At 45.3% G+C, this 14,932-nt stretch overlaps 1 long non-coding RNA gene across 1 annotated transcript; it reads right to left on the bottom strand.

Annotated features, from left to right (window-relative positions):
- Nucleotides 1-14,314: 14,314 nt before the first annotated feature.
- On the bottom strand, nucleotides 14,315-14,708 carry LOC134994384 (uncharacterized). Its single transcript, XR_010197438.1, has 2 exons — nucleotides 14,627-14,708; nucleotides 14,315-14,433 (listed from the first exon to the last, which is right to left on the bottom strand). It is a non-coding gene; the product is annotated as an uncharacterized LOC134994384 (long non-coding RNA).
- Nucleotides 14,709-14,932: the final 224 nt, after the last annotated feature.

Raw genomic sequence — 14,932 nt, 5'->3', positions numbered from 1 at the left:
AGTAGTGTACACTGTCGCAAATGGATGTGTGTTACAAGTTCACTATTGCCTCTCAAGATTAGGAATTTTCTACAGTGTTATCGTCCTAATCCCGTAGCCATTACAGCATAATCAAAACCAACGGATTTATACATTTGTCTGCGGCGAAGTGGTGAAGTGTTTCGCTTCCTATACTCAGAGTCCAGGGTTCGATTCCTTAAGTACTGTACGAATGCATGTTACTGTAGTTTTTTTCAGACACTTTATTATTTTTTTTATTCACATACTGCAAACCAGGGCATACAGTAGCTGCATGAGCGGTTCTATGCGATCGAGTCCGGTGTACCATAATCTGCAGGTTCTATGCAGGTTAAGGTACTATGCTCCGTACACAGTACACATACAATTCTGTAGCTGGGCAGACTGAATAGAAATGGCTACCACCTATGACTCCTTGCCCCACAGAGGCCCTAGGCTACGGAGCAAGTAATAGTCCAGATTGTACAGACTATGGGGCAATGCTGAATGAGCGTCACAATCCCCTAGCTAAAATACACAGTATGCATATTATGGTACACCGGACTCGATGACATACTGTAGCACACTGGCAAAATGGCCGCCGCCCCTGAACCCTTGTGCAGGTTATGGGGCTATGCTGAAGGAGCGTCACAATCCCCTAGCCAAAATACACAGGGGAGGGATAAGCTACTGTAGGATTGCATACAGTATTACGGTACACCGGACTCAATCGCATAGCACACTGTCAAAACGACCACTACCCATGAACCCCCACCTCCTGAACCCCCACCTCGTGGCAGGCAGCAGTTGGGTATGGAATGAGAAATGGCATAAGCTGTGCAGGCTACGGGGCGATGCTGAAGGAGCGTCACAATCCCCTAGCCAAAATACACAGAGATACTGTAAGCGAGGTCTATGCACATTACAGTACTGTACAGTACGTTACACCGGGCTCGGTCGCATAGCAAACTGACAAAACACAAGTTTTACAGTACATACAGTAAAGCAGGCCAAAGCTGCAGGAGAGTTTCTACTGTAAAGGTTCTATGCACCGTACGGTAATGTACACATACCTGTACAATTCTATAGCAGGGCAGACTCAATTGAAATGGCTACCGCCTGTGACTCCTACAGTAGCTCCTAGGAGGCACTCAGCTATGGAGCAAATAACAGCACAGATTTTGCAGGCTACGGGGCAATGCTGAAGGAGCGTCACAATCCCCTAGCTACAATACACAGGGGTGATAGAGATAATCGAGTGGCTGGAGGGGGGTCCCCTTGATTTAAGGGGCCCCCACTCCTCCAGGGTACTCCGGCCAGGTGTGACTAGTTGGGTATTTAATTCCATGGCCGCAGGGACCTGTATAAAAGTCTCCCCCGGCTGTGCATTATCTGTCCAGCTAGTGGAGCCCAGTGCTGATTCAAAAAATATGGGGAACCCCTACGCTTTTTTTGTCCCCCTTATTTTTTGCACCAGGACCAGGCGCAAAGCCCGGTGCTGGTTCTAAAAAGATGGGGGATCCCGTGTCCATTTTTTCCGTATTCCTTCCGGAATTCGACTGCAATTGCATATACAGTACTGTACCCCTTAATGTCACTGCTTACAGTATACAGTATTTAGACATGAGCTTGTGTACAGTATCTGTCATGAGGTGCTTTTTTCACTGACACTATAACTTTTTTCTATTGTGATATACTGTACTGTACAGAGGCGGCAAACTAGCCAAACGGGAATAATCAGCTTCTGCAGAATAAAATGAGATGCTACAGTACATGCCTATATTCTGTGAGTGACTGCGGCTCTATGAAATTAAATCAGAAAATTTAAATATGAAATGCATTACTAATGTGTGGCATTACTGTACTGTATGTGTATAAGGTGTACTACAATATTTTCTGGTGTAACATAAGGAAAGGGCACTACTGCATGGTCTAATGCAGTGGTTCTCAAACTTGGTCCTCAGGACCCCACACAGTGCATGTTTTGCAGGTAAACCAGCAAGTGCACAGATGTATTCATTACTAACTGACACATTTTAGAAGGTCCATACAGTAGGTGGAGCTAATTTTTTCACTTGTGATTCTGTGAGACCTGCAAAACCTGCACTGTGTGGGGTCCTGAGGACTGAGTTTGAGAACCTGTGGTCTAATGTAAATAAAGATGAATGTGGTGGGGTGTAATGTGAATAAGGGGCATTACTGTTAGGAGTAATGTGGTACTATGATATGATGTCATGAGAATAAGAGACACCACTGCATGATATAATGTGAATAAAGTTGCAGTACTGTGTTGTGTCATTTCATCTTCGGGTATTATTGTGTTACCATGCCCCTTCCCAGCAAGAACATACTGTACACTGTTTTGGGCTGGCACTAAATGTGCACATTGTTCTTATTTAGATTATAGGGGGTAGGAGCGCCAAAATGGGTGATGGTGCTGGGAAAGGGGTGCAGGGTTAGAGGCGGAACTACGTAGCATCTGTGCAAGAGGGCATCAGCCAAAATCTAGCCTAGGGCATCATGTTGGTCAGGTTTGGCTCTGATAATACTGTATACTGTACTCTTACTGTACTTTGCATTCAATACAGATACTGTTTGCACACAGGTTTTACATGAATCATTGGCAATGCTGCAGGAGTGTCTCATTAGGCAATCTAAAATATACCACGACTATGGGTGGGGATACAGTAGGGAAGTTCTGTCACCATAAGCTGTCTGCTGTGTATAGCATATTTCCATCTGAGATGCATTTGTGTGTTTGTAATAAGAAAAAAACATTTTACTGTACATTTAGTGGATACAGTATTTCTCCCCCATAATGACGTATCATACTGTACAGGTACCCTCATGTACTGTACCGTACCATACTGTAAAATTGAATATTTATTGGAAAAACATCAATATTAATGTAAAAATAAAGTATTACAACATCCGATTCCATGTACTGCACTGATCAAAATGTACAGTACTCTTATTCAGGACTTATAAAACTGAAAATAACTGTTCATACAGTACACATCAATAACATTACTACTGTATAATATTCTACATTAGTTTATGCAATAATCAGACAAAGGCAATTTTATCATTTTTTTTAATAATGCACCAATTTAAAATTTTAAACAGAAAATACAGAACTACATATTTGTGGCTTGACCATTTCTTTCAACTACAACAGGTAATACTTTATACAGGTGATTTATATAATTATTACAATGTTCAGGTGTGAGTACTTCTAGCCAAAATTTCTTTATCCCATCCACCAGTTGCTGTTTTGTTGTTGGCTTTGCAACACTCCTAACGTACCTCTTCAATTGAGCCCACACTAATTCGATTGGGTTCATGTCTGGTGATCTAATTAAAAAAAAAAAAAAAGCGTATAGAAAAAATTAATTACAGTACATTACAGTAAATAGAGAAAATTAAACATACAATATTGTACTGTTTATTAAACAAAATTTTTTTTTACAGTACTAGAGTGCTATCCAAAATTTTACTTGTACACTGTTGAAAGAATACTCACTCTGGTGGTGTGCGTTCCCAATTCATACCTTTCTCTTCCATAAATTTGGCTGAGGCGGAGTGTTTAGGATCATTGTCTTGGAATATCCTATGGTGAGTTGGGTAATATTTATTCACAAATGGCACCATACATTTCTCTACTATTGTTTCTTGGAAATATTTCTTATCCATGATTCCTACAGAAATCAAAAAATGTTGTTCATTAATAAGCAACTCCTTTTATTGTGCAGTTACACGTACTCTACAGTACAACATGTATTTTTACAGAACACAGGCACAGAATAAAGTATAGTACTGTACTGTACCTTCGAAAAATAATAGGGGACCAGCTCCTAATCGTGATATGCCTCCCCATACATGGATTTTCAATGGATGCTTTGGGCGTGGTTTTAAAGAGATATGGTTACGTTTCCTGAATGACATTCTGGAGAACCGCTCAAGGGCAACAGACGATTCATCTGTGAAAATGACATCATCAAATGTTTCACCACTCTCAATCCATCGCCGTGCCTGTTCCACTCTCTTTTCTTTATTCACATCTCTTATCATTGGAGATATCCTGTGAAGAGCCAAAAATAATGAAATCAGATACAGTTATGAAATTACAGATTTACAGATTACTGTATATACAGTAGACTGTATGTGCAGTATACTGTATTATATACCTACTGTATACATTAAACTGTACATACAGTACATTAAGTTACATACAGAGTAATATATATATACATACTGTACATACACACAAACACACACACACAGTATACAGTATGTAATCATCACAATAAGCCGGCAATGCTTCATTGCTGTCTCTGAGTGCCTATACAGTAGGTATCTCTTTTGGGATAGAATACTGTATATACAGTATATACACACACACATACTGTATATAGTATAAAGTACACACTCTGTATAATGATTTATGGCATTATTATATCACGTATCAAGGGATTATTAACAGTGCATTTACTGTATGGTTTATACTGCTTTCAGTATTTTACCTTGTTGCGCCAAAGGTCCATCCCATTTTCCGTCGCATCCTTCTGATGCTGGTGGCCGATATGTCCAGGTCATACTTGGAATGGAGAATTCGTTTTATTTGCAGAGCAGTACGCTCATCATCCTCACGAGTTAGTTCCTCCACAATTTGTTGCACTCTCCTACAGTACAATACAGTATGAAAAATATGAATTCATGAACAGCACAATCACAGTTACAATTGATGAAGTTTTAATTTTATTTCAAAAAAATTGTTTATGGTATAAAGCAAGTCATTTAAACATTACAGTAGTGTACAGTACGTACCATGTGCATTTTGTAGGAAATACAAATCTGGGCGTTGTTCTCTCGAATGCATGATAGCGCACCGTTTCTAAAGTGACTATAATGCCACTTTCCTTGAGCCATGCATGGATCTCTTTGATGGTTTTATTTTCTTTTTTCATGTTGGCGATTATCTTGCTCATCGTTTTGTTGATAGTTACTGGCATGTTGTCCAACTATAATTCCTGTATGGAGAGAAAACATTTGTGAATACTGTAGTCTAAAATTTACACATCTGAAAATGCATAAGAGTTTTATGATAGAAGTTAATACTGTACATGTTTACTATCCAGTACCTGATGTTCAAATTTAAGTATTGTATACTGTACAGTACTGAAAATACAACTTCAGTGTTATGGACTGCAATTAGTTTCCTGTATGAAACAGATACAGTACAGTAAATAACCCTCCTTGGAAGTGCATGGGCCCTGTGAGACTTACAGTAGTGTACAGCATAAGGGTCGACTGACATGATGTACAAGCATTACATACAGTACATGTCAGTACTGTATGTAAATTCTTCAATTATTGCCTAACAACAATGCTGCTTACTGTATATTAAATACTGTAGGCCTAGAAATGTGCATCTCAATATAGTAGTTAAAAACACAGGGGCCTATGTGGATAAGCGAGTTCTATGCACACAAAAAATGGCCACCGACCGTGAACCCCCAGCACGTGGCAGCGCTCGGATATGTAGTGAGATACAGTATGGCATACATTTCACAGTTCAGGGGGCAATGCTGAAGGAGCGTCACAATCCCCTAGCTCAATTACATTGGGATAAGCGAGGTCTACTGTATGCACATTACGGTATACCGAGCTGGATCGCTTAGCAACCTGACAAAATGGCCGCCGACCGTGAACTCCCAGCACGTGGCAGCGCTCGGATATGTAGTGAGATACAATATGGCATACATTTCACAGTTCAGGGGGCAATGCTGAAGGAGCGTCACAATCCCCTAGCTCAATTACATTGGGATAAGCGAGGTCTATGCACATTACGGTATACCGAGCTGGATCGCTTAGCAACCTGACAACATGGCCGCCGACCGTGAACTCCCAGCACGTGGCAGCGCTCGGATATGTAGTGAGATACAATATGGCATACATTTCACAGTTCAGGGGGCAATGCTGAAGGAGCGTCACAATCCCCTAGCTCAATTACATTGGGATAAGCGAGGTCTACTGTATGCACATTACGGTATACCGAGCTGGATCGCTTAGCAACCTGACAAAATGGCCGCCGACCGTGAACTCCCAGCACGTGGCAGCGCTCGGATATGTAGTGAGATACAATATGGCATACATTTCACAGTTCAGGGGGCAATGCTGAAGGAGCGTCACAATCCCCTAGCTCAATTACATTGGGATAAGCGAGGTCTATGCACATTACGGTATACCGAGCTGGATCGCTTAGCAACCTGACAACATGGCCGCCGACCGTGAACTCCCAGCACGTGGCAGCGCTCGGATATGTAGTGAGAGATGGTATACATTTTAAAATACACCGGGATAAGTTGTACAGGCCATGGAGCAATGCACAGGGACATTCATCATTTACGTACAGTACAGTACTGTATATAAATAATTGTAAACCGTAAATGAAAGAATTACCGGTCAAATACTGTATGACGAAACTGTGTCAATGAGCTGGAACAGTATGGCCTGTGAAGAAGTTTTCGAAGGCAGAAACGGAGAGCAAATTATCAGGAGATTTCTGAAAGGTCGGAGAAGATCCACACAGCAAGTCTGCCTACGAGGAAACAGCTTTGCAAAGTGGGTAGCGGGGCGGTGACTGAGACGCTCTTTTATTCACATTCACACAAAAGGAATTCTTACCGCTGTGATTGGTGCCAATATAGGCGCATTCATCCTTACACCAATCACAGAGCATACTGTACAGGTACTTTTGAATGTGAATAAAAGAGCATCTCAGTCACCGCCCGCTACCCACTTTGCAAATTTGTTTCCTCGTAGGCAGACTTGCTGTGTGGATCTTCTCCGACCTTTCAGAAATCTCCTGATAATTTGCTCTCCGTTTCTGCCTTCGAAAACTTCTTCACAGGCCATACTGTTCCAGCTCATTGACAGTTTCGTCATACAGTATTTGACCGGTAATTCTTTCATTTACGGTTTACAATTATTTATATACAGTACTGTACGTAAATGATGAATGTCCCTGTGCATTGCTCCATGGCCTGTACAACTTATCCCGGTGTATTTTAAAATGTATACCATCTCTCACTACATATCCGAGCGCTGCCACGTGCTGGGAGTTCACGGTCGGCGGCCATTTTGTCAGGTTGCTAAGCGATCCAGCTCGGTATACCGTAATGTGCATAGACCTCGCTTATCCCAATGTAATTGAGCTAGGGGATTGTGACGCTCCTTCAGCATTGCCCCCTGAACTGTGAAATGTATGCCATACTGTATCTCACTACATATCCGAGCGCTGCCACGTGCTGGGAGTTCACGGTCGGCGGCCATTTTGTCAGGTTGCTAAGCGATCCAGCTCGGTATACCGTAATGTGCATACAGTAGACCTCGCTTATCCCAATGTAATTGAGCTAGGGGATTGTGACGCTCCTTCAGCATTGCCCCCTGAACTGTGAAATGTATGCCATATTGTATCTCACTACATATCCGAGCGCTGCCACGTGCTGGGAGTTCACGGTCGGCGGCCATTTTGTCAGGTTGCTAAGCGATCCAGCTCGGTATACCGTAATGTGCATACAGTAGACCTCGCTTATCCCAATGTAATTGAGCTAGGGGATTGTGACGCTCCTTCAGCATTGCCCCCTGAACTGTGAAATGTATGCCATACTGTATCTCACTACATATCCGAGCGCTGCCACGTGCTGGGAGTTCACGGTCGGCGGCCATTTTGTCAGGTTGCTAAGCGATCCAGCTCGGTATACCGTAATGTGCATAGACCTCGCTTATCCCAATGTAATTGAGCTAGGGGATTGTGACGCTCCTTCAGCATTGCCCCCTGAACTGTGAAATGTATGCCATATTGTACAGTATCTCACTACATATCCGAGCGCTGCCACGTGCTGGGAGTTCACGGTCGGCGGCCATTTTGTCAGGTTGCTAAGCGATCCAGCTCGGTATACCGTAATGTGCATAGACCTCGCTTATCCCAATGTAATTGAGCTAGGGGATTGTGACGCTCCTTCAGCATTGCCCCCTGAACTGTGAAATGTATGCCATATTGTATCTCACTACATATCCGAGCGCTGCCACGTGCTGGGAGTTCACGGTCGGCGGCCATTTTGTCAGGTTGCTAAGCGATCCAGCTCGGTATACCGTAATGTGCATACAGTAGACCTCGCTTATCCCAATGTAATTGAGCTAGAGGATTGTGACGCTCCTTCAGCATTGCCCCCTGAACTGTGAAATGTATGCCATACTGTATCTCACTACATATCCAAGCGCTGCCACGTGCTGGGGGTTCACGGTCGGTGGCCATTTTTTGTGTGCATAGAACTCGCTTATCCACATAGGCCCCTGTGTTTTTAACTACTATATTGAGATGCACATTTCTAGGCCTACAGTATTTAATATACAGTAAGCAGCATTGTTGTTAGGCTTTACGCTACCCACTTTGCAAATCTGTTTCCTCGTAGGCAGACTTGCTGTGTGGATCTTCTCCGACCTTTCAGAAATCTCCTGATAATTTGCTCTCCGTTTCTGCCTTCGAAAACTTCTTCACAGGCCATACTGTTCCAGCTCATTGACACAGTTTCGTCATACAGTATTTGACCGGTAATTCTTTCATTTACGGTTTACAATTATTTGTATACAGTACTGTACGTAAATGATGAATGTCCCTGTGCATTGCTCCATGGCCTGTACAACTTATCCCGGTGTATTTTAAAATGTATACCATCTCTCACTACATATCCGAGCGCTGCCACGTGCTGGGAGTTCACGGTCGGCGGCCATGTTGTCAGGTTGCTAAGCGATCCAGCTCGGTATACCGTAATGTGCATAGACCTCGCTTATCCCAATGTAATTGAGCTAGGGGATTGTGACGCTCCTTCAGCATTGCCCCCTGAACTGTGAAATGTATGCCATACTGTATCTCACTACATATCCGAGCGCTGCCACGTGCTGGGGGTTCACGGTCGGTGGCCATTTTTAGTGTGCATAGAACTCGCTTATCCACATAGGCCCCTGTGTTTTTAACTACTATATTGAGATGCACATTTCTAGGCCTACAGTATTTAATATACAGTAAGCAGCATTGTTGTTAGGCAATAATTGAAGAATTTACATACAGTACTGACATGTACTGTATGTAATGCTTGTACATCATGTCAGTCGACCCTTATGCTGTACACTACTGTAAGTCTCACAGGGCCCATGCACTTCCAAGGAGGGTTATTTACTGTACTGTATCTGTTTCATACAGGAAACTAATTGCAGTCCATAACACTAATATTAAGCCCACTCCATTATCCACTCCTCCCCTGTGTATTAAACACCCCCTACCACCCTGGAAGTCATGTACCAGGGCCCCTTCATTCAGCACAATGCCCCCTTCTACAGTTTAGTGTTCTCCTTCCTGCCCCATCTGTGCAGTAAAGGAATAATTAGCAGAAATTATTTCTCCAGGTCCTACTGTACATACTGAGCGAAAGATAGAACCCCCCCTATCCCCCGCGGAGCATCAAAGCTGCCGCTGATAGCTCCCCCCACCCCTTCCGCTGGTGAGTGGGTAGGGGCCCCAGTGCATTGCTGTGTCCAGGGGCCCACACTGCTGTTAAGATGGCTCTAGTAATTGAGCTAGGGGATTGTGACGCTCCTTCAGCATTGCCCCTGGACTGTACCATACTGTATCTCACTCCATATCCAAGCGCTGCCACGTGCTGGGAGTTCACGGTCGGTGGCCATTTTGTCAGGTTGCTAAGCGATCCAGCTCGGTATAACGTAATGTACATAGACCTTGCTTATCCCGGTGTACTACAGGTATGTGCAGTAGTACTGAATGATTGCTATCACTTGTGGTGAAACACCTATCTTATCAAATACAGTAACTACTGTACAGTATAGTTGTTCGCACAGGTGATGGTAATCATACTGTATATTTAAACTGAAGTCCGTAACAGAGCATTCTGTCCCTCCTGCAGAGGTTCTTGTTGGGAGGCACAGGGAAAAAAGGCAAATACTGTACAGTATTTGCACTTTACTGTTGTGCACTTTATTTGAAAATGTACAGTTGTTTGCTATTTTTAGCATGCTGTGCTTTACATGTTTTCTTATTGTGGTTTTTATATTTTTAGACAAAAGACAAAGAATGCAGACTACCAGATTTTACGGGAGTGCCAAAACCCACCCATCAGTGGCACAGAAACTTGCTGCATTAGTCCCACAAAAGAAGAAGAAAACTGCCAAGGCGGCTCAGAAAGAAAATGTGGTGAAACCACGAAAAAATGCCAAGGCAAAGAATAATACGTTGGAGATGATATGTGGTGTGGCAAATGATGTAATTGTTCCATCTCCTGCAGATCACAGTGTTCAGCCAATGAATCTGGAAATACCGGTGCTAGAGGACGTGACAAACACGCTGCATCAGGAAGCTTCTTTTTTGGACCATGTAGCCACCCCTGGACAAGAAGACATGACACATTCACCACGAAGAAGGTTGCATTTCACAGATGTGAACACCAAAGTGCAGGACTGCCAGTGTACCTGTCCTGTTTTACTAAAGGAGCTACTCAGTAAGGTGACCAATATGGAGTCAGAAGTTGGTGGACAGGTCAATCAGCTGCAGACCGATGTGGCTGGCCTTAAAGAAGGCATAAAGGAACAGATGGTAGAAGCCATGAAGAAAGTTATTGAACAAACGAGGGAAGAATGGCAAGTTGGAGTTTGCCGCACCATCATTGCAACACACCACCAAGCGGTTCAAGTCAGCGGCCTGGACGACCGAGGCCTGGAGGACCGCAGAGGAGGCCTGGAGGACCGCAGAGGAGGCCTGGAGGACCGCAGCGGAGGCCTGGAGGACCGCAGCGGACTTGACGAAGTCAGCGGCATGGACGACCGCAGAGGAGGCCTGGAGGACCGCAGAGGAGGCCTGGAGGACCGCAGAGGAGGCCTGGAGGACCGCAGAAGAGACCAGGAGGACCGCAGAAGAGACCTGGAGGACCGCAGAGGAGGCCTGGAGGACAGCAGAGGAGGCCTGGAGGACAGCAGAGGAGGCCTGGAGGACCGCAGAGGAGGCCTGGAGGACCGCAGAGGAGGCCTGGAGGACCGCAGAGGAGGCCTGGAGGACCGCAGAGGAGGCCTGGAGGACCGCAGAAGAGACCTGGAGGACAGCAGAGGAGGCCTGGAGGACCGCAGAAGAGACCTGGAGGACCGCAGAGGAGGCCTGGAGGACCGCAGAGGAGGCCTGGAGGACCGCAGAGGAGGCCTGGAGGACCGCAGAGGCCTGGACCACAGCAGCGGACTGGACGAAGTCAGCGACTTGGACGACCGCAGAGGAGGCCTGGAGGACCGCAGAAGAGACCTGGAGGACCGCAGAAGAGACCAGGAGGACCGCAGAAGAGACCTGGAGGACCGCAGAGGAGGCCTGGAGGACCGCAGAAGAGACCTGGAGGACCGCAGAGGCCTGGACCACAGCAGCGGACTGGACGAAGTCAGCGACTTGGGCGACCGCAGAGGAGGCCTGGACGACCACAGAGGCCTGGAGGACCGCAGAGGAAACATGGAGGACCGCAGAGGAGGCCTGGAGGACCGCAGAGGAGGCCTGGAGGACCGCAGAAGAGACCTGGAGGACAGCAGAGGAGGCCTGGAGGACCGCAGAGGAGGCCTGGAGGACCGCAGAGGAGGCCTGGAGGACCGCAGAAGAGACCTGGAGGACCGCAGAGGAGGCCTGGAGGACCGCAGAGGAGGCCTGGAGGACCGCAGAGGAGGCCTGGAGGACCGCAGAGGAGGCCTGGAGGACCGCAGAGGCCTGGACCACAGCAGCGGACTGGACGAAGTCAGCGACTTGGACGACCGCAGAGGAGGCCTGGAGGACCGCAGAAGAGACCTGGAGGACCGCAGAAGAGACCAGGAGGACCGCAGAAGAGACCTGGAGGACCGCAGAGGAGGCCTGGAGGACCGCAGAGGAGGCCTGGAGGACAGCAGAGGAGGCCTGGAGGACCGCAGAGGAGGCCTGGAGGACCGCAGAGGAGGCCTGGAGGACCGCAGAGGAGGCCTGGAGGACCGCAGAAGAGACCTGGAGGACAGCAGAGGAGGCCTGGAGGACCGCAGAAGAGACCTGGAGGACCGCAGAGGAGGCCTGGAGGACCGCAGAGGAGGCCTGGAGGACCGCAGAGGCCTGGACCACAGCAGCGGACTGGACGAAGTCAGCGACTTGGACGACCGCAGAGGAGGCCTGGAGGACCGCAGAAGAGACCTGGAGGACCGCAGAAGAGACCAGGAGGACCGCAGAAGAGACCTGGAGGACCGCAGAGGAGGCCTGGAGGACCGCAGAGGAGGCCTGGAGGACCGCAGAGGAGGCCTGGAGGACCGCAGAGGAGGCCTGGACGACCGCAGAGGGCTGGACGACCGCAGAGGCCTGGATTCAAGTGTGCTGTTGCCAGGAACACCAATGATGACCAGCACACCTGCTCACAGGCCACTTCGCAATACATTCGGAGGCTCTCTGAACAATATTGCCCTGGCTGTCATCTCAACTTCCCTGGACGACCATCTGTACAGAGCTTCAAATGGACATATTCAGAAATATGCATATTCTCTGTTCCAGCACCATGTACGGTACGACAAATACTTGACGTGGGCCAATCGTGTGAACTTTGATGGTTCCAAGGGCAAACTTCCGCTGCCCAAAAATCTGGTACATGACATCATGGCTAGGTGTGAACGCCGCGTGAGGATTGGTGATCCAGAAAAGAGGAAGATAAGGGATACCATAAACTCTGTGCTGAGAACGAAGAGGAAAATGACTTGGAAGCTCGACTATGATGAAACCAGATCATTACCTACCTCCTAGCTTCAGCACATCAGCTTCACACAGCTGAAGCTAAAAAATTGTGTCAATGTACCTGTATGACCTGTACATTTTCTGGGGCTGCATGCACTGTGCTGAATCCACTTGGAGCAGCTCGGTTACTCAAAGGGGAGTGCATGAACTTGGCTCACCACATTCCTGGTAATGTAAGGGCCTGTTACAAGTTGCCCCTTTTATTCCTGTTGATTTTTTGGGCGCTGCTGTATCTATCCAGTAGCAGCCGAGTCCATTGTGCTGTGTCCATCTGGGGCCTTGGGCTGCGTTTCCATCCAGGGGCTGCTGTTGTCAGTCCTCTATTCTGGTGTCCGTATGCGACAGTGTTAAAAAGCAAAAGACAAAAACGAAAAATAATTCAAAAAAGCAAAACCTAAAAATAAAGTACAAAAACCATTACCCCGCACCACCACCACAAAAAAATAAATTATAAAAATGTTAAAGTTGATATTGTTACTGTATTTGTGCTGTTACCTTTTGATTAAAGTACCGTACAGTATGTGTGATGTTGGCTTTATTACAATACAGTACAGTATGTGTGATGTTACATGTTCCAAATGATTTTGTCCGTAAATAAAGTGTTTCTTAAAATAAACATGACGTGGTTTCCAATGTTTGTATTCCCAACTTCCTGTACTGTATAAATTAGTACTACTGTATGATGGGAATTCAATTAAGAGTGGTATACTGTATGTAAAACAACTTGGTTAGGCATCTTGCATTTCATATTTTAATAAAAACCACAGGAAACTTCTATTTTTAAAAGTTTATTGAAGAAAAAAAAGGTGTTTTTTTTTAAATAAAGTTTGAAAGTTAATTAAAACAAAAAAGTAGTTTGTTCTTCGTTACATTCTTTTCTTGTGTATATAGATATCTGTGGGGAAAAAAAAAAAAAAAGTATTAAAGTAAAGACACTCATGTTCATTTGTTTTCCAAGAAAATTTGTGGAACCACACAGCCCAGCAATAAGTCATGCTGGGCTGTGTGGTTCCACAAAAGGCATGCGGTACAAAGTGAAATAGTGGTGTCAGTGGTCAGCACTTTGACACGCTAACATTTGTGGAACCACACAGCAATGCCTGACACACACAAAATGCCTGACACACACAAAATGCCTGACACACACAAAATGCCTGACACACACAAAATGCCTGACACACACAAAATGCCTGACACACACAAAATGCCTGACACACACATGCTGGAGTGAAAACACATGTTTGCCAAACAGTCGACAGCACATGTCGGCCAGATGGCCGACCAAACTTGCTCCAAATCACCCCAAACTGTCCAGAAAGCACCCCAGCACACTCAGGAGGTACTGTACACCACAGCTAAATTAGGAGAGAATTTCATTACAAACAGCCAGATCTTGCAGATTATCTGCCAGATAATTGTATGGTGTACAGTATGCCTATCTTATACAGTAGAAAAAGATACTATACAATGGAGTACAAGAACAAAAATTTTTATTAAATAAAATTAAATTAATCGCAATAACAAATTAAAAAAGTGGTCCACTAGGAGGTGGACCACCACCCGCAGGAGCTGGATGGCACGCTGCAACTGTTCTGTGGGAAAAAAAGGACAGTATTACAAAACAAATACTGAATACTTTACAGTGTAGTAATGGCAATACAGTACTTTACTCTATATTAGACAATATTGTTATTTACTGTACAATGTACAGTACTGTATTGTCAGTACAGTAAATCAAACACTACTGTACGCTGTCGAGGTAATTTAAACATTGCTTTAGTTTACCTCTTGTATAAGTGGGCTGCTGCCTGCCCGCTTCTGGGCCAGCCCACCTATCTTGCCCCTGTCTGGGGCCCCCATAAATAATTGGCACTATATTGGAGAAAAAAAAACATTTAGTCACATTCAAATAGTAAACAATTATTACTGTATACTGTAGGTACAGTATTATACTGTATTGCTGGTATTCAAAATATAAAGTACTGTACAAGAGTTTAGCTTCAATAGGTCATAAACAAATTGTCAAAGGAATTAAACACCACAGTACAAATACTGTAGACATTTACTGTATGTATTAGCAGTCATGACATT

The sequence above is a fragment of the Pseudophryne corroboree genome, unplaced genomic scaffold, assembly GCF_028390025.1.
Source record: "Pseudophryne corroboree isolate aPseCor3 unplaced genomic scaffold, aPseCor3.hap2 scaffold_1310, whole genome shotgun sequence".
In the NCBI taxonomy this organism is placed as follows: domain Eukaryota; kingdom Metazoa; phylum Chordata; class Amphibia; order Anura; family Myobatrachidae; genus Pseudophryne; species Pseudophryne corroboree.
The sequence above is the reverse complement of the archived record's forward strand: the minus strand, read 5'-3'. Positions and strand labels throughout refer to the sequence as shown.